The following is an 18967-nucleotide window of genomic DNA, read 5'->3' as shown; positions in this document are numbered from 1 at the left end:
CATTTGAATGGACAGCAGGAGAGAAGGATATTTATGGTGAGTGGGGGTGGGGTTTTGAGGAGTAACCTCATTTGCCTAAGAGCCGGGGTATCTGGGAAAAAAAGTATTTTATGGGGGAAGAATTTCACATCTCCTTGGTGAAATTTGTAGGGCCTTATAACATCCTTTCTGTGGATGCAGATTCAGTCGGAACAGAGGTCCTAGTCCTCGCTCTGCCTTTCAAAGGAACTGTAAATATGCATGGCTTATTTGGCTTTGCCCGGCAGGGTGAGAATGGCGTTTGTCAGGCGTTCGTCAGGCGATCGGAAGGGGTGAGGCAATAATTTATAATTCAATGATCTTCATGATATTTTCTTGATAATATGAAAGCAGGAAAGGGAAGCTTGGCAATAAGCAATCCTAAAGCAAGGTGTGACTCCAGGGAAGAATGACTTGAAAACAACATACAGAAAGACTCATGTAAAAAGGCCCTGATGAGGCTTGAACTCATGACCCCTGGTTTACAAGACCAGTGCTCTGCCACTGAGCTACAAGGCCAGTCTGCACGCAGGATGTAAATTGCAACATGTATTCTTACTGAGGTATGAATATATCTATGATTTTGAGACTCTGTATGGAAACGTAGTTGCATATGAATGTCCACGTGCGCGCACACATTGAAGACCATGCTTAAGGCACTTTTCTTGGAAGTATGAAAAACTACATTTTCATATGAGAAAATAAGAGTTTTCACATTCAAGACCATACCGATAGCTCTAGTTAGTATGTCTGCAATCAGTGACATATAGAGAACCCACTTATTAGAAGTGATCTGTCTCTGTGGGGCAGACATATGTTAACAGTCATTCATTTGAGACGGCCTAAACTTTAGGAGTAAGAGCTGCTTTCTTATCAATCTATTTATCCAAACTGGTTAATAAGCCAGGAGTGAGTGAAAGGCAATCCTCTGGAAACTCCATGAAAGATCTAATTTCTATTACGCACAAAATACTTCACTTTATTTGACATATTTGTTAAAATGGAACAGTCAGATGATCCCATCTAGCGGATCCTGGCTCTGTCTTGAAAGAGAGTGTAATTATACTACAAGAAATGCTGGCCATCAAAAAGACTCTGATGGCTTTCCGACGAAGGTGGGATTCGAACCCACGCGTGCAGAGCACAATGGATTAGCAGTCCATCGCCTTAACCACTCGGCCACCTCGTCTGCCCTACAGCCCCATCTGAAACCTTGCTTCACAAAAGGTACTGAAGTGTCAATCTACTGTACCTAAAAAAGAAAAAAAACAGCTGAGGCAAGATCTCACATTCCACGTCTTCCCCCAATTAGGGACCTACATTTCATTTTTGGGAAATTCTAACTATGTGCTAATTACAAATATTCATAAGATTCCCCTAGACTTTGTCAGAACTGTCAAGATATAATTCTATGGGGTTTTGAATAGACAGAGCATATGTTATAGGACAATTATAGAATCTATTCCGTTTGGACTGTATTTTTAATAGTCATGATAACATGCTAGCATGTGAGTCGATCTTGCACAGTGAATGATGGAGCAGTGTCTGTCATCTACTTGGTCAGCTGTAGATGGCTCACCTGGGGAGATGTGAAAAGAGAGAGCTCCAGTGGCGCAATCGGTTAGCGCGCGGTACTTATACAGCAGTACTTGCACTGAGCCATGCCGAGGTTGTGAGTTCGAGCCTCACCTGGAACAGCCGTGTTGTTTTTCATAAACCATTTCACAAAAAGTAAAGTTTAAACTCAGAGTATGGACTGCCCTTGCTAGAGAGTCTTTACTTCTTATAGGATCTATGTGTCCTACTCCTCTGGGTGCCAAATATCACATATCCTACGCGATGCTCAGTTTAAACATTCCATGATGTGCCATCTTGCATTTCATGCAAACACCACATCAGTGCATTTAAAAATACATTTGTAGAATAATAAATATGATGAAAAGAGTGTTCTCACATGATAACCATAAACTGAAGAGCTGCAAAAAATGCTGTATCAGCTACTTACAATAAAAGGTGACTCGAAAAAACTAGCAAAAGAAGAGCATCATCATATTAAAGGTTCTATTCACCATCTTGAGTTGCACCATAGCAGCTTATGGTGCTTTTCTGCTCAGAGTGTGCCTCCAATCCCACATTCATTTTTAATTTCTTTGCAATTTAAAAAACAACAATTACTGCTCGAAGTTCACTTTTCAAAACCGTTCAACCTATTAAATGTATTTCTCTAACCTATGAATGTGGTCCATGTTCACTTTTCCTCATCTTCATCTCGATACTCCTTTCCCAGAAACCAGGTTCACTTCTTCATTCAACCCACCCATCCAAGGTCACCAAATCTTTGAAGCAAGTCTGCCTATTCTCCCTTTCTCTCTATGTACAAGATACCTTGTATCATTTGAATGGACAGCAGGAGAGAAGGATATTTATGGTGAGTGGGGGTGGGGTTTTGAGGAGTAACCTCATTTGCCTAAGAGCCGGGGTATCTGGGAAAAAAAGTATTTTATGGGGGAAGAATTTCACATCTCCTTGGTGAAATTTGTAGGGCCTTATAACATCCTTTCCGTGGATGCAGATTCAGTCGGAACAGAGGTCCTAGTCCTCGCTCTGCCTTTCAAAGGAACTGTAAATATGCATGGCTTATTTGGCTTTGCCCGGCAGGGTGAGAATGGCGTTTGTCAGGCGTTCGTCAGGCGATCGGAAGGGGTGAGGCAATAATTTATAATTCAATGATCTTCATGATATTTTCTTGATAATATGAAAGCAGGAAAGGGAAGCTTGGCAATAAGCAATCCTAAAGCAAGGTGTGACTCCAGGGAAGAATGACTTGAAAACAACATACAGAAAGACTCATGTAAAAAGGCCCTGATGAGGCTTGAACTCATGACCCCTGGTTTACAAGACCAGTGCTCTGCCACTGAGCTACAAGGCCAGTCTGCACGCAGGATGTAAATTGCAACATGCATTCTTACTGAGGTATGAATATATCTATGATTTTGAGACTCTGTATGGAAATGTAGTTGCATATGAATGTCCACGTGCGCGCACACATTGACGACCATGCTTAAGGCACTTTTCTTGGAAGTATGAAAAACTACATTTTCATATGAGAAAATAAGAGTTTTCACATTCAAGACCATACCGATAGCTCTAGTTAGTATGTCTGCAATCAGTGACATATAGAGAACCCACTTATTAGAAGTGATCTGTCTCTGTGGGGCAGACATATGTTAACAGTCATTCATTTGAGACGGCCTAAACTTTAGGAGTAAGAGCTGCTTTCTTATCAATCTATTTATCCAAACTGGTTAATAAGCCAGGAGTGAGTGAAAGGCAATCCTCTGGAAACTCCATGAAAGATCTAATTTCTATTACGCACAAAATACTTCACTTTATTTGACATATTTGTTAAAATGGAACAGTCAGATGATCCCATCTAGCGGATCCTGGCTCTGTCTTGAAAGAGAGTGTAATTATACTACAAGAAATGCTGGCCATCAAAAGAGACTCTGATGGCTTTCCGACGAAGGTGGGATTCGAACCCACGCGTGCAGAGCACAATGGATTAGCAGTCCATCGCCTTAACCACTCGGCCACCTCGTCTGCCCTACAGCCCCATCTGAAACCTTGCTTCACAAAAGGTACTGAAGTGTCAATATACTGTACCTAAAAAAGAAAAAAAACAGCTGAGGCAAGATCTCACATTCCACGTCTTCCCCCAATTAGGGACCTACATTTCATTTTTGGGAAATTCTTACTATGTGCTAATTACAAATATTCATAAGATTCCCCTAGACTTTGTCAGAACTGTCAAGATATAATTCTATGGGGTTTTGAATAGACAGAGCATATGTTATAGGACAATTATAGAATCTAAGGACTGTATTTTTAATAGTCATGATAACATGCTAGCATGTGAGTCGATCTTGCACAGTGAATGATGGAGCAGTGTCTGTCATCTACTTGGTCAGCTGTAGATGGCTCACCTGGGGAGATGTGAAAAGAGAGAGCTCCAGTGGCGCAATCGGTTAGCGCGCGGTACTTATACAGCAGTACTTGCACTGAGCCATGCCGAGGTTGTGAGTTCGAGCCTCACCTGGAGCAGCCGTGTTGTTTTTCATAAACCATTTCACAAAAAGTAAAGTTTAAACTCAGAGTATGGACGGCCCTTGCTAGAGAGTCTTTACTTCTTATAGGATCTACGTGTCCTACTCCTCTGGGTGCCAAATATCACATATCCTACGCGATGCTCAGTTTAAACATTCCATGATGTGCCATCTTGCATTTCATGCAAACACCACATCAGTGCATTTAAAAATACATTTGTAGAATAATAAATATGATGAAAACAGTGTTCTCACATGATAACCATAAACTGAAGAGCTGCAAAAAATGCTGTATCAGCTACTTACAATAAAAGGTGACTCGAAAAAACTAGCAAAAGAAGAGCATCATCATATTAAAGGTTCTATTCACCATCTTGAGTTGCACCATAGCAGCTTATGGTGCTTTTCTGCTCAGAGTGTGCCTCCAATCCCACATTCATTTTTAATTTCTTTGCAATTTAAAAAACAACAATTACTGCTCGAAGTTCACTTTTCAAAACCATTCAACCTATTAAATGTATTTCTCTAACCTATGAATGTGGTCCATGTTCACTTTTCCTCATCTTCATCTCGATACTCCTTTCCCAGAAACCAGGTTCACTTCTTCATTCAACCCACCCATCCAAGGTCACCAAATCTGTGAAGCACAAGTCTGCCTATTCTCCCTTTCTCTCTATGTACAAGATACCTTGTATCATTTGAATGGACAGCAGGAGAGAAGGATATTTATGGTGAGTGGGGGTGGGGTTTTGAGGAGTAACCTCATTTGCCTAAGAGCCGGGGTATCTGGGAAAAAAAGTATTTTATGGGGGAAGAATTTCACATCTCCTTGGTGAAATTTGTAGGGCCTTATAACATCCTTTCTGTGGATGCAGATTCAGTCGGAACAGAGGTCCTAGTCCTCGCTCTGCCTTTCAAAGGAACTGTAAATATGCATGGCTTATTTGGCTTTGCCCGGCAGGGTGAGAATGGCGTTTGTCAGGCGTTCGTCAGGCGATCGGAAGGGGTGAGGCAATAATTTATAATTCAATGATCTTCATGATATTTTCTTGATAATATGAAAGCAGGAAAGGGAAGCTTGGCAATAAGCAATCCTAAAGCAAGGTGTGACTCCAGGGAAGAATGACTTGAAAACAACATACAGAAAGACTCATGTAAAAAGGCCCTGATGAGGCTTGAACTCATGACCCCTGGTTTACAAGACCACTGCTCTGCCACTGAGCTACAAGGCCAGTCTGCACGCAGGATGTAAATTGCAACATGTATTCTTACTGAGGTATGAATATATCTATGATTTTGAGACTCTGTATGGAAACGTAGTTGCATATGAATGTCCACGTGCGCGCACACATTGAAGACCATGCTTAAGGCACTTTTCTTGGAAGTATGAAAAACTACATTTTCATATGAGAAAATAAGAGTTTTCACATTCAAGACCATACCGATAGCTCTAGTTAGTATGTCTGCAATCAGTGACATATAGAGAACCCACTTATTAGAAGTGATCTGTCTCTGTGGGGCAGACATATGTTAACAGTCATTCATTTGAGACGGCCTAAACTTTAGGAGTAAGAGCTGCTTTCTTATCAATCTATTTATCCAAACTGGTTAATAAGCCAGGAGTTAGTGAAAGGCAATCCTCTGGAAACTCCATGAAAGATCTAATTTCTATTACGCACAAAATACTTCACTTTATTTGACATATTTGTTAAAATGGAACAGTCAGATGATCCCATCTAGCGGATCCTGGCTCTGTCTTGAAAGAGAGTGTAATTATACTACAAGAAATGCTGGCCATCAAAAGACACTCTGATGGCTTTCCGACGAAGGTGGGATACGAACCCACGCGTGCAGAGCACAATGGATTAGCAGTCCATCGCCTTAACCACTCGGCCACCTCGTCTGCCCTACAGCCCCATCTGAAACCTTGCTTCACAAAAGGTACTGAAGTGTCAATATACTGTACCTAAAAAAGAAAAAAAACAGCTGAGGCAAGATCTCACATTCCACGTCTTCCCCCAATTAGGGACCTACATTTCATTTTTGGGAAATTCTTACTATGTGCTAATTACAAATATTCATAAGATTCCCCTAGACTTTGTCAGAACTGTCAAGATATAATTCTATGGGGTTTTGAATAGACAGAGCATATGTTATAGGACAATTATAGAATCTATTCCGTTTGGACTGTATTTTTAATAGTCATGATAACATGCTAGCATGTGAGTCGATCTTGCACAGTGAATGATGGAGCAGTGTCTGTCATCTACTTGGTCAGCTGTAGATGGCTCACCTGGGGAGATGTGAAAAGAGAGAGCTCCAGTGGCGCAATCGGTTAGCGCGCGGTACTTATACAGCAGTACTTGCACTGAGCCATGCCGAGGTTGTGAGTTCGAGCCTCACCTGGAACAGCCGTGTTGTTTTTCATAAACCATTTCCCAAAAAGTAAAGTTTAAACTCAGAGTATGGACGGCCCTTGCTAGAGAGTCTTTACTTCTTATAGGATCTACGTGTCCTACTCCTCTGGGTGCCAAATATCACATATCCTACGCGATGCTCAGTTTAAACATTCCATGATGTGCCATCTTGCATTTCATGCAAACACCACATCAGTGCATTTAAAAATACATTTGTAGAATAATAAATATGATGAAAACAGTGTTCTCACATGATAACCATAAACTGAAGAGCTGCAAAAAATGCTGTATCAGCTACTTACAATAAAAGGTGACTCGAAAAAACTAGCAAAAGAAGAGCATCATCATATTAAAGGTTCTATTCACCATCTTGAGTTGCACCATAGCAGCTTATGGTGCTTTTCTGCTCAGAGTGTGCCTCCAATCCCACATTCATTTTTAATTTCTTTGCAATTTAAAAAACAACAATTACTGCTCGAAGTTCACTTTTCAAAACCGTTCAACCTATTAAATGTATTTCTCTAACCTATGAATGTGGTCCATGTTCACTTTTCCTCATCTTCATCTCGATACTCCTTTCCCAGAAACCAGGTTCACTTCTTCATTCAACCCACCCATCCAAGGTCACCAAATCTTTGAAGCACGTCTGCCTATTCTCCCTTTCTCTCTATGTACAAGATACCTTGTATCATTTGAATGGACAGCAGGAGAGAAGGATATTTATGGTGAGTGGGGGTGGGGTTTTGAGGAGTAACCTCATTTGCCTAAGAGCCGGGGTATCTGGGAAAAAAAGTATTTTATGGGGGAAGAATTTCACATCTCCTTGGTGAAATTTGTAGGGCCTTATCACATCCTTTCTGTGGATGCAGATTCAGTCGGAACAGAGGTCCTAGTCCTCGCTCTGCCTTTCAAAGGAACTGTAAATATGCATGGCTTATTTGGCTTTGCCCGGCAGGGTGAGAATGGCGTTTGTCAGGTGATCGGAAGGGGTGAGGCAATAATTTATAATTCAATGACCTTCATGATATTTTCTTGATAATATGAAAGCAGGAAAGGGAAGCTTGGCAATAAGCAATCCTAAAGCAAGGTGTGACTCCAGGGAAGAATGACTTGAAAACAACATACAGAAAGACTCATGTAAAAAGGCCCTGACGAGGCTTGAACTCATGACCCCTGGTTTACAAGACCAGTGCTCTGCCACTGAGCTACAAGGCCAGTCTGCATGCAGGATGTAAATTGCAACATGTATTCTTACTGAGGTATGAATATATCTATGATTTTGAGACTCTGTATGGAAACGTAGTTGCATATGAATGTCCACGTGCGCGCACACATTGAAGACCATGCTTAAGGCACTTTTCTTGGAAGTATGAAAAACTACATTTTCATATGAGAAAATAAGAGTTTTCACATTCAAGACCATACCGATAGCTCTAGTTAGTATGTCTGCAATCAGTGACATATAGAGAACCCACTTATTAGAAGTGATCTGTCTCTGTGGGGCAGACATATGTTAACAGTCATTCATTTGAGACGGCCTAAACTTTAGGAGTAAGAGCTGCTTTCTTATCAATCTATTTATCCAAACTGGTTAATAAGCCAGGAGTGAGTGAAAGGCAATCCTCTGGAAACTTCATGAAAGATCTAATTTCTATTACGCACAAAATACTTCACTTTATTTGACATATTTGTTAAAATGGAACAGTCAGATGATCCCATCTAGCGGATCCTGGCTCTGTCTTGAAAGAGAGTGTAATTATACTACAAGAAATGCTGGCCATCAAAAGAGACTCTGATGGCTTTCTGACGAAGGTGGGATTCGAACCCACGCGTGCAGAGCACAATGGATTAGCAGTCCATCGCCTTAACCACTCGGCCACCTCGTCTGCCCTACAGCCCCATCTGAAACCTTGCTTCACAAAAGGTACTGAAGTGTCAATATACTGTACCTAAAAAAGAAAAAAAACAGCTGAGGCAAGATCTCACATTCCACGTCTTCCCCCAATTAGGGACCTACATTTCATTTTTGGGAAATTCTTACTATGTGCTAATTACAAATATTCATAAGATTCCCCTAGACTTTGTCAGAACTGTCAAGATATAATTCTATGGGGTTTTGAATAGACAGAGCATATGTTATAGGACAATTATAGAATCTATTCCGTTTGGACTGTATTTTTAATAGTCATGATAACATGCTAGCATGTGAGTCGATCTTGCACAGTGAATGATGGAGCAGTGTCTGTCATCTACTTGGTCAGCTGTAGATGGCTCACCTGGGGAGAGGTGAAAAGAGAGAGCTCCAGTGGCGCAATCGGTTAGCGCGCGGTACTTATACAGCAGTACTTGCACTGAGCCATGCCGAGGTTGTGAGTGCGAGCCTCACCTGGAGCAGCCGTGTTGTTTTTCATAAACCATTTCACAAAAAGTAAAGTTTAAACTCAGAGTATGGACGGCCCTTGCTAGAGAGTCTTTACTTCTTATAGGATCTACGTGTCCTACTCCTCTGGGTGCCAAATATCACATATCCTACGCGATGCTCAGTTTAAACATTCCATGATGTGCCATCTTGCATTTCATGCAAACACCACATCAGTGCATTTAAAAATACATTTGTAGAATAATAAATATGATGAAAACAGTGTTCTCACATGATAACCATAAACTGAAGAGCTGCAAAAAATGCTGTATCAGCTACTTACAATAAAAGGTGACTTGAAAAAACTAGCAAAAGAAGAGCATCATCATATTAAAGGTTCTATTCACCATCTTGAGTTGCACCATAGCAGCTTATGGTGCTTTTCTGCTCAGAGTGTGCCTCCAATCCCACATTCATTTTTAATTTATTTGCAATTTAAAAAACAACAATTACTGCTCGAAGTTCACTTTTCAAAACCATTCAACCTATTAAATGTATTTCTCTAACCTATGAATGTGGTCCATGTTCACTTTTCCTCATCTTCATCTCGATACTCCTTTCCCAGAAACCAGGTTCACTTCTTCATTAAACCCACCCATCCAAGGTCACCAAATCTTTGAAGCACAAGTCTGCCTATTCTCCCTTTCTCTCTATGTACAAGATACCTTGTATCATTTGAATGGACAGCAGGAGAGAAGGATATTTATGGTGAGTGGGGGTGGGGTTTTGAGGAGTAACCTCATTTGCCTAAGAGCCGGGGTATCTGGGAAAAAAAGTATTTTATGGGGGAAGAATTTCACATCTCCTTGGTGAAATTTGTAGGGCCTTATAACATCCTTTCTGTGGATGCAGATTCAGTCGGAACAGAGGTCCTAGTCCTCGCTCTGCCTTTCAAAGGAACTGTAAATATGCATGGCTTATTTGGCTTTGCCCGGCAGGGTGAGAATGGCGTTTGTCAGGCGTTCGTCAGGCGATCGGAAGGGGTGAGGCAATAATTTATAATTCAATGATCTTCATGATATTTTCTTGATAATATGAAAGCAGGAAAGGGAAGCTTGGCAATAAGCAATCCTAAAGCAAGGTGTGACTCCAGGGAAGAATGACTTGAAAACAACATACAGAAAGACTCATGTAAAAAGGCCCTGATGAGGCTTGAACTCATGACCCCTGGTTTACAAGACCAGTGCTCTGCCACTGAGCTACAAGGCCAGTCTGCACGCAGGATGTAAATTGCAACATGTATTCTTACTGAGGTATGAATATATCTATGATTTTGAGACTCTGTATGGAAACGTAGTTGCATATGAATGTCCACGTGCGCGCACACATTGAAGACCATGCTTAAGGCACTTTTCTTGGAAGTATGAAAAACTACATTTTCATATGAGAAAATAAGAGTTTTCACATTCAAGACCATACCGATAGCTCTAGTTAGTATGTCTGCAATCAGTGACATATAGAGAACCCACTTATTAGAAGTGATCTGTCTCTGTGGGGCAGACATATGTTAACAGTCATTCATTTGAGACGGCCTAAACTTTAGGAGTAAGAGCTGCTTTCTTATCAATCTATTTATCCAAACTGGTTAATAAGCCAGGAGTGAGTGAAAGGCAATCCTCTGGAAACTCCATGAAAGATCTAATTTCTATTACGCACAAAATACTTCACTTTATTTGACATATTTGTTAAAATGGAACAGTCAGATGATCCCATCTAGCGGATCCTGGCTCTGTCTTGAAAGAGAGTGTAATTATACTACAAGAAATGCTGGCCATCAAAAGAGACTCTGATGGCTTTCCGACGAAGGTGGGATTCGAACCCACGCGTGCAGAGCACAATGGATTAGCAGTCCATCGCCTTAACCACTCGGCCACCTCGTCTGCCCTACAGCCCCATCTGAAACCTTGCTTCACAAAAGGTACTGAAGTGTCAATATACTGTACCTAAAAAAGAAAAAAAACAGCTGAGGCAAGATCTCACATTCCACGTCTTCCCCCAATTAGGGACCTACATTTCATTTTTGGGAAATTCTTACTATGTGCTAATTACAAATATTCATAAGATTCCCCTAGACTTTGTCAGAACTGTCAAGATATAATTCTATGGGGTTTTGAATAGACAGAGCATATGTTATAGGACAATTATAGAATCTATTCCGTTTGGACTGTATTTTTAATAGTCATGATAACATGCTAGCATGTGAGTCGATCTTGCACAGTGAATGATGGAGCAGTGTCTGTCATCTACTTGGTCAGCTGTAGATGGCTCACCTGGGGAGATGTGAAAAGAGAGAGCTCCAGTGGCGCAATCGGTTAGCTCGCGGTACTTATACAGCAGTACTTGCACTGAGCCATGCCGAGGTTGTGAGTTCGAGCCTCACCTGGAGCAGCCGCGTTGTTTTTCATAAACCATTTCACAAAAAGTAAAGTTTAAACTCAGAGTATGGACGTCCCTTGCTAGAGAGTCTTTACTTCTTATAGGATCTACGTGTCCTACTCCTCTGGGTGCCAAATATCACATATCCTACGCGATGCTCAGTTTAAACATTCCATGATGTGCCATCTTGCATTTCATGCAAACACCACATCAGTGCATTTAAAAATACATTTGTAGAATAATAAATATGATGAAAACAGTGTTCTCACATGATAACCATAAACTGAAGAGCTGCAAAAAATGCTGTATCAGCTACTTACAATAAAAGGTGACTCGAAAAAACTAGCAAAAGAAGAGCATCATCATATTAAAGGTTCTATTCACCATCTTGAGTTGCACCATAGCAGCTTATGGTGCTTTTCTGCTCAGAGTGTGCCTCCAATCCCACATTCATTTTTAATTTCTTTGCAATTTAAAAAACAACAATTACTGCTCGAAGTTCACTTTTCAAAACCGTTCAACCTATTAAATGTATTTCTCTAACCTATGAATGTGGTCCATGTTCACTTTTCCTCATCTTCATCTCGATACTCCTTTCCCAGAAACCAGGTTCACTTCTTCATTCAACCCACCCATCCAAGGTCACCAAATCTTTGAAGCAAGTCTGCCTATTCTCCCTTTCTCTCTATGTACAAGATACCTTGTATCATTTGAATTGACAGCAGGAGAGAAGGATATTTATGGTGAGTGGGGGTGGGGTTTTGAGGAGTAACCTCATTTGCCTAAGAGCCGGGGTATCTGGGAAAAAAAGTATTTTATGGGGGAAGAATTTCACATCTCCTTGGTGAAATTTGTAGGGCCTTATAACATCCTTTCTGTGGATGCAGATTCAGTCGGAACAGAGGTCCTAGTCCTCGCTCTGCCTTTCAAAGGAACTGTAAATATGCATGGCTTATTTGGCTTTGCCCGGCAGGGTGAGAATGGCGTTTGTCAGGCGTTCGTCAGGCGATCGGAAGGGGTGAGGCAATAATTTATAATTCAATGATCTTCATGATATTTTCTTGATAATATGAAAGCAGGAAAGGGAAGCTTGGCAATAAGCAATCCTAAAGCAAGGTGTGACTCCAGGGAAGAATGACTTGAAAACAACATACAGAAAGACTCATGTAAAAAGGCCCTGATGAGGCTTGAACTCATGACCCCTGGTTTACAAGACCAGTGCTCTGCCACTGAGCTACAAGGCCAGTCTGCACGCAGGATGTAAATTGCAACATGTATTCTTACTGAGGTATGAATATATCTATGATTTTGAGACTCTGTATGGAAACGTAGTTGCATATGAATGTCCACGTGCGCGCACACATTGAAGACCATGCTTAAGGCACTTTTCTTGGAAGTATGAAAAACTACATTTTCATATGAGAAAATAAGAGTTTTCACATTCAAGACCATACCGATAGCTCTAGTTAGTATGTCTGCAATCAGTGACATATAGAGAACCCACTTATTAGAAGTGATCTGTCTCTGTGGGGCAGACATATGTTAACAGTCATTCATTTGAGACGGCCTAAACTTTAGGAGTAAGAGCTGCTTTCTTATCAATCTATTTATCCAAACTGGTTAATAAGCCAGGAGTGAGTGAAAGGCAATCCTCTGGAAACTCCATGAAAGATCTAATTTCTATTACGCACAAAATACTTCACTTTATTTGACATATTTGTTAAAATGGAACAGTCAGATGATCCCATCTAGCGGATCCTGGCTCTGTCTTGAAAGAGAGTGTAATTATACTACAAGAAATGCTGGCCATCAAAAGTGACTCTGATGGCTTTCCGATGAAGGTGGGATTCGAACCCACGCGTGCAGAGCACAATGGATTAGCAGTCCATCGCCTTAACCACTCGGTCACCTCGTCTGCCCTACAGCCCCATCTGAAACCTTGCTTCACAAAATGTACTGAAGTGTCAATATACTGTACCTAAAAAGAAAAAAAACAGCTGAGGCAAGATCTCACATTCCACGTCTTCCCCCAATTAGGGACCTACATTTCATTTTAGGGAAATTCTTACTATGTGCTAATTACAAATATTCATAAGATTCCCCTAGACTTTGTCAGAACTGTCAAGATATAATTCTATGGGGTTTTGAATAGACAGAGCATATGTTATAGGACAATTATAGAATCTAAGGACTGTATTTTTAATAGTCATGATAACATCCTAGCATGTGAGTCGATCTTGCACAGTGAATGATGGAGCAGTGTCTGTTATCTACTTGGTCAGCTGTAGATGGCTCACCTGGGGAGATGTGAAAAGAGAGAGCTCCAGTGGCGCAATCGGTTAGCGCGCGGTACTTATACAGCAGTACTTGCACTGAGCCATGCCGAGGTTGTGAGTTCGAGCCTCACCTGAAGCAGCCGTGTTGTTTTTCATAAACCATTTCACAAAAAGTAAAGTTTAAACTCAGAGTATGGACGGCCCTTGCTAGAGAGTCTTTACTTCTTATAGGATCTACGTGTCCTACTCCTCTGGGTGCCAAATATCACATATCCTACGCGATGCTCAGTTTAAACATTCCATGATGTGCCATCTTGCATTTCATGCAAACACCACATCAGTGCATTTAAAAATACATTTGTAGAATAATAAATATGATGAAAACAGTGTTCTCACATGATAACCATAAACTGAAGAGCTGCAAAAAATGCTGTATCAGCTACTTACAATAAAAGGTGACTCGAAAAAACTAGCAAAAGAAGAGCATCATCATATTAAAGGTTCTATTCACCATCTTGAGTTGCAGCATAGCAGCTTATGGTGCTTTTCTGCTCAGAGTGTGCCTCCAATCCCACATTCATTTTTAATTTATTTGCAATTTAAAAAACAACAATTACTGCTCGAAGTTCACTTTTCAAAACCATTCAACCTATTAAATGTATTTCTCTAACCTATGAATGTGGTCCATGTTCACTTTTCCTCATCTTCATCTCAATACTCCTTTCCCAGAAACCAGGTTCACTTCTTCATTCAACCCACCCATCCAAGGTCACCAAATCTTTGAAGCACAAGTCTGCCTATTCTCCCTTTCTCTCTATGTACAAGATACCTTGTATCATTTGAATGGACAGCAGGAGAGAAGGATATTTATGGTGAGTGGGGGTGGGGTTTTGAGGAGTAACCTCATTTGCCTAAGAGCCGGGGTATCTGGGAAAAAAAGTATTTTATGGGGGAAGAATTTCACATCTCCTTGGTGAAATTTGTAGGGCCTTATAACATCCTTTCTGTGGATGCAGATTCAGTCGGAACAGAGGTCCTAGTCCTCGCTCTGCCTTTCAAAGGAACTGTAAATATGCATGGCTTATTTGGCTTTGCCCGGCAGGGTGAGAATGGCGTTTTTCAGGCGTTTGTCAGGCGTTTGTCAGGCGTTTGTCAGGCGTTTGTCAGGCGTTTGTCAGGCGTTCGTCAGGCGATCGGAAGGGGTGAGGCAATAATTAATAATTCAATGATCTTCATGATATTTTCTTGATAATATGAAAGCAGGAAAGGGAAGCTTGGCAATAAGCAATCCTAAAGCAAGGTGTGACTCCAGGGAAGAATGACTTGAAAACAACATACAGAAAGACTCATGTAAAAAGGCCCTGATGAGGCTTGAACTCATGACCCCTGGTTTACAAGACCAGTGCTCTGCCACTGAGCTACAAGGCCAGTCTGCACGCAGGATGTAAATTGCAACATGTATTCTTACTGATGTATGAATATATCTATGATTTTGAGACTCTGTATGGAAACGTAGTTGCATATGAATGTCCACGTGCGCGCACACATTGAAGACCATGCTTAAGGCACTTTTCTTAGAAGTATGAAAAACTACATTTTCATATGAGAAAATAAGAGTTTTCACATTCAAGACCATACTGATAGCTCTAGTTAGGATGTCTGCAATCAGTGACATATAGAGAACCCACTTATTAGAAGTGATCTGTTTCTGTGGGGCAGACATATTTTAACAGTCATTCATTTGAGACGGCCTAAACTTTAGGAGTAAGAGCTGCTTTCTTATCAATCTATTTATCCAAACTGGTTAATAAGCCAGGAGTGAGTGAAAGGCAATCCTCTGGAAACTCCATGAAAGATCTAATTTCTATTACGCACAAAATACTTCACTTTATTTGACATATTTGTTAAAATGGAACAGTCAGATGATCCCATCTAGCGGATCCTGGCTCTGTCTTGAAAGAGAGTGTAATTATACTACAAGAAATGCTGGCCATCAAAAGAGACTCTGATGGCTTTCCGACGAAGGTGGGATTCGAACCCACGCGTGCAGAGCACAATGGATTAGCAGTCCATCGCCTTAACCACTCGGCCACCTCGTCTGCCCTACAGCCCCATCTGAAACCTTGCTTCACAAAAGGTACTGAAGTGTCAATATACTGTACCTAAAAAAGAAAAAAAACAGCTGAGGCAAGATCTCACATTCCACGTCTTCCCCCAATTAGGGACCTACATTTCATTTTTGGGAAATTCTTACTATGTGCTAATTACAAATATTCATAAGATTCCCCTAGACTTTGTCAGAACTGTCAAGATATAATTCTATGGGGTTTTGAATAGACAGAGCATATGTTATAGGACAATTATAGAATCTATTCCGTTTGGACTGTATTTTTAATAGTCATGATAACATGCTAGCATGTGAGTCGATCTTGCACAGTGAATGATGGAGCAGTGTCTGTCATCTACTTGGTCAGCTGTAGATGGCTCACCTGGGGAGATGTGAAAAGAGAGAGCTCCAGTGGCACAATCGTTTAGCGCGCGGTACTTATACAGCAGTACTTGCACTGAGCCATGCCGAGGTTGTGAGTTCGAGCCTCACCTGGAGCAGCCGTGTTGTTTTTCATAAACCATTTCATAAAAAGTAAAGTTTAAACTCAGAGTATGGACGGCCCTTGCTAGAGAGTCTTTACTTCTTATAGGATCTACGTGTCCTACTCCTCTGGGTGCCAAATATCAAATATCCTACGCGATGCTCAGTTTAAACATTCCATGATGTGCCATCTTGCATTTCATGCAAACACCACATCAGTGCATTTAAAAATACATTTGTAGAATAATAAATATGATGAAAACAGTGTTCTCACATGATAACCATAAACTGAAGAGCTGCAAAAAATGCTGTATCAGCTACTTACAATAAAAGGTGACTCGAAAAAACTAGCAAAAGAAGAGCATCATCATATTAAAGGTTCTATTCACCATCTTGAGTTGCACCATAGCAGCTTATGGTGCTTTTCTGCTCAGAGTGTGCCTCCAATCCCACATTCATTTTTAATTTCTTTGCAATTTAAAAAACAACAATTACTGCTCGAAGTTCACTTTTCAAAACCGTTCAACCTATTAAATGTATTTCTCTAACCTATGAATGTGGTCCATGTTCACTTTTCCTCATCTTCATCTCGATACTCCTTTCCCAGAAACCAGGTTCACTTCTTCATTCAACCCACCCATCCAAGGTCACCAAATCTTTGAAGCAAGTCTGCCTATTCTCCCTTTCTCTCTATGTACAAGATACCTTGTATCATTTGAATGGACAGCAGGAGAGAAGGATATTTATGGTGAGTGGGGGTGGGGTTTTGAGGAGTAACCTCATTTGCCTAAGAGCCGGGGTATCTGGGAAAAAAAGTATTTTATGGGGGAAGAATTTCACATCTCCTTGGTGAAATTTGTAGGGCCTTATAACATCCTTTCTGTGGATGCAGATTCAGTCGGAACAGAGGTCCTAGTCCTCGCTCTGCCTTTCAAAGGAACTGTAAATATGCATGGCTTATTTGGCTTTGCCCGGCAGGGTGAGAATGGCGTTTGTCAGGCGTTCGTCAGGCGATCGGAAGGGGTGAGGCAATAATTAATAATTCAATGATCTTCATGATATTTTCTTGATAATATGAAAGCAGGAAAGGGAAGCTTGGCAATAAGCAATCCTAAAGCAAGGTGTGACTCCAGGGAAGAATGACTTGAAAACAACATACAGAAAGACTCATGTAAAAAGACCCTGATGAGGCTTGAACTCATGACCCCTGGTTTACAAGACCAGTGCTCTGCCACTGAGCTACAAGGCCAGTCTGCACGCAGGATGTAAATTGCAACATGTATTCTTACTGAGGTATGAATATATCTATGATTTTGAGACTCTGTATGGAAACGTAGTTGCATATGAATGTCCACGTGCGCGCACACATTGAAGACCATGCTTAAGGCACTTTTCTTGGAAGTATGAAAAACTACATTTTCATATGAGAAAATAAGAGTTTTCACATTCAAGACCATACCGATAGCTCTAGTTAGTATGTCTGCAATCAGTGACATATAGAGAACCCACTTATTAGAAGTGATCTGTCTCTGTGGGGCAGACATATGTTAACAGTCATTCATTTGAGACGGCCTAAACTTTAGGAGTAAGAGCTGCTTTCTTATCAATCTATTTATCCAAACTGGTTAATAAGCCAGGAGTGAGTGAAAGGCAATCCTCTGGAAACTCCATGAAAGATCTAATTTCTATTACGCACAAAATACTTCACTTTATTTGACATATTTGTTAAAATGGAACAGTCAGATGATCCCATCTAGCGGATCCTGGCTCTGTCTTGAAAGAGAGTGTAATTATACTACAAGAAATGCTGGCCATCAAAAGAGACTCTGATGGCTTTCCGATGAAGGTGGGATTCGAACCCACGCGTGCAGAGCACAATGGATTAGCAGTCCATCGCCTTAACCACTCGGTCACCTCGTCTGCCCTACAGCCCCATCTGAAACCTTGCTTCACAAAATGTACTGAAGTGTCAATATACTGTACCTAAAAAAGAAAAAAAACAGCTGAGGCAAGATCTCACATTCCACGTCTTCCCCCAATTAGGGACCTACATTTCATTTTTGGGAAATTCTTACTATGTGCTAATTACAAATATTCATAAGATTCCCCTAGACTTTGTCAGAACTGTCAAGATATAATTCTATGGGGTTTTGAATAGACAGAGCATATGTTATAGGACAATTATAGAATCTATTCCGTTTGGACTGTATTTTTAATAGTCATGATAACATGCTAGCATGTGAGTCGATCTTGCACAGTGAATGATGGAGCAGTGTCTGTCATCTACTTGGTCAGCTGTAGATGGCTCACCTGGGGAGATGTGAAAAGAGAGAGCTCCAGTGGCATAATCGGTTAGCGCGCGGTACTTATACAGCAGTACTTGCACTGAGCCATGCCGAGGTTGTGAGTTCGAGCCTCACCTGGAGCAGCTGTGTTGTTTTTCATAAACCATTTCACAAAAAGTAAAGTTTAAACTCAGAGTATGGACGGCCCTTGCTAGAGAGTCTTTACTTCTTATAGGATCTACGTGTCCTACTCCTCTGGGTGCCAAATATCACATATCCTACGCGATGCTCAGTTTAAACATTCCATGATGTGCCATCTTGCATTTCATGCAAACACCACATCAGTGCATTTAAAAATACATTTGTAGAATAATAAATATGATGAAAACAGTGTTCTCACATGATAACCATAAACTGAAGAGCTGCAAAAAATGCTGTATCAGCTACTTACAATAAAAGGTGACTCGAAAAAACTAGCAAAAG

General features: G+C 40.9%; 14 non-coding genes across 14 annotated transcripts; 4 read left to right on the top strand and 10 right to left on the bottom strand.

Annotated features, from left to right (window-relative positions):
• Nucleotides 1–465: 465 nt before the first annotated feature.
• TRNAT-UGU (transfer RNA threonine (anticodon UGU)) lies at nt 466–537 on the bottom strand. The gene has a single exon. It is a non-coding gene; the product is annotated as a tRNA-Thr (tRNA).
• Nucleotides 538–1125: 588 nt separating this feature from the next.
• Nucleotides 1126–1207, bottom strand: TRNAS-GCU (transfer RNA serine (anticodon GCU)). The gene has a single exon. It is a non-coding gene; the product is annotated as a tRNA-Ser (tRNA).
• Nucleotides 1208–1620: 413 nt separating this feature from the next.
• TRNAI-UAU (transfer RNA isoleucine (anticodon UAU)) lies at nt 1621–1715 on the top strand. The gene is made up of 2 exons: nt 1621–1658; nt 1680–1715. It is a non-coding gene; the product is annotated as a tRNA-Ile (tRNA).
• Nucleotides 1716–2875: 1160 nt separating this feature from the next.
• TRNAT-UGU (transfer RNA threonine (anticodon UGU)) lies at nt 2876–2947 on the bottom strand. Its single transcript has one exon. It is a non-coding gene; the product is annotated as a tRNA-Thr (tRNA).
• Nucleotides 2948–3536: 589 nt separating this feature from the next.
• On the bottom strand, nt 3537–3618 carry TRNAS-GCU (transfer RNA serine (anticodon GCU)). Its single transcript has one exon. It is a non-coding gene; the product is annotated as a tRNA-Ser (tRNA).
• A 406-nt stretch (nt 3619–4024) lies between these two features.
• Nucleotides 4025–4119, top strand: TRNAI-UAU (transfer RNA isoleucine (anticodon UAU)). Its single transcript has 2 exons — nt 4025–4062; nt 4084–4119. It is a non-coding gene; the product is annotated as a tRNA-Ile (tRNA).
• Nucleotides 4120–6437: 2318 nt separating this feature from the next.
• TRNAI-UAU (transfer RNA isoleucine (anticodon UAU)) lies at nt 6438–6532 on the top strand. The gene is made up of 2 exons: nt 6438–6475; nt 6497–6532. It is a non-coding gene; the product is annotated as a tRNA-Ile (tRNA).
• Nucleotides 6533–8342: 1810 nt separating this feature from the next.
• Nucleotides 8343–8424, bottom strand: TRNAS-GCU (transfer RNA serine (anticodon GCU)). The gene has a single exon. It is a non-coding gene; the product is annotated as a tRNA-Ser (tRNA).
• A 1670-nt stretch (nt 8425–10094) lies between these two features.
• On the bottom strand, nt 10095–10166 carry TRNAT-UGU (transfer RNA threonine (anticodon UGU)). The gene has a single exon. It is a non-coding gene; the product is annotated as a tRNA-Thr (tRNA).
• Nucleotides 10167–10755: 589 nt separating this feature from the next.
• On the bottom strand, nt 10756–10837 carry TRNAS-GCU (transfer RNA serine (anticodon GCU)). Its single transcript has one exon. It is a non-coding gene; the product is annotated as a tRNA-Ser (tRNA).
• A 1668-nt stretch (nt 10838–12505) lies between these two features.
• TRNAT-UGU (transfer RNA threonine (anticodon UGU)) lies at nt 12506–12577 on the bottom strand. The gene has a single exon. It is a non-coding gene; the product is annotated as a tRNA-Thr (tRNA).
• Nucleotides 12578–13653: 1076 nt separating this feature from the next.
• Nucleotides 13654–13748, top strand: TRNAI-UAU (transfer RNA isoleucine (anticodon UAU)). The gene is made up of 2 exons: nt 13654–13691; nt 13713–13748. It is a non-coding gene; the product is annotated as a tRNA-Ile (tRNA).
• Nucleotides 13749–14965: 1217 nt separating this feature from the next.
• Nucleotides 14966–15037, bottom strand: TRNAT-UGU (transfer RNA threonine (anticodon UGU)). Its single transcript has one exon. It is a non-coding gene; the product is annotated as a tRNA-Thr (tRNA).
• A 589-nt stretch (nt 15038–15626) lies between these two features.
• Nucleotides 15627–15708, bottom strand: TRNAS-GCU (transfer RNA serine (anticodon GCU)). The gene has a single exon. It is a non-coding gene; the product is annotated as a tRNA-Ser (tRNA).
• Nucleotides 15709–18967: the final 3259 nt, after the last annotated feature.

The sequence above is a fragment of the Triturus cristatus genome, chromosome 12 (genome assembly GCF_964204655.1).
Source record: "Triturus cristatus chromosome 12, aTriCri1.1, whole genome shotgun sequence".
Lineage (NCBI taxonomy): Eukaryota > Metazoa > Chordata > Amphibia > Caudata > Salamandridae > Triturus > Triturus cristatus.
Note: the sequence above shows the minus strand (reverse complement) of the source record. Positions and strands in the feature narration are given on the sequence as shown.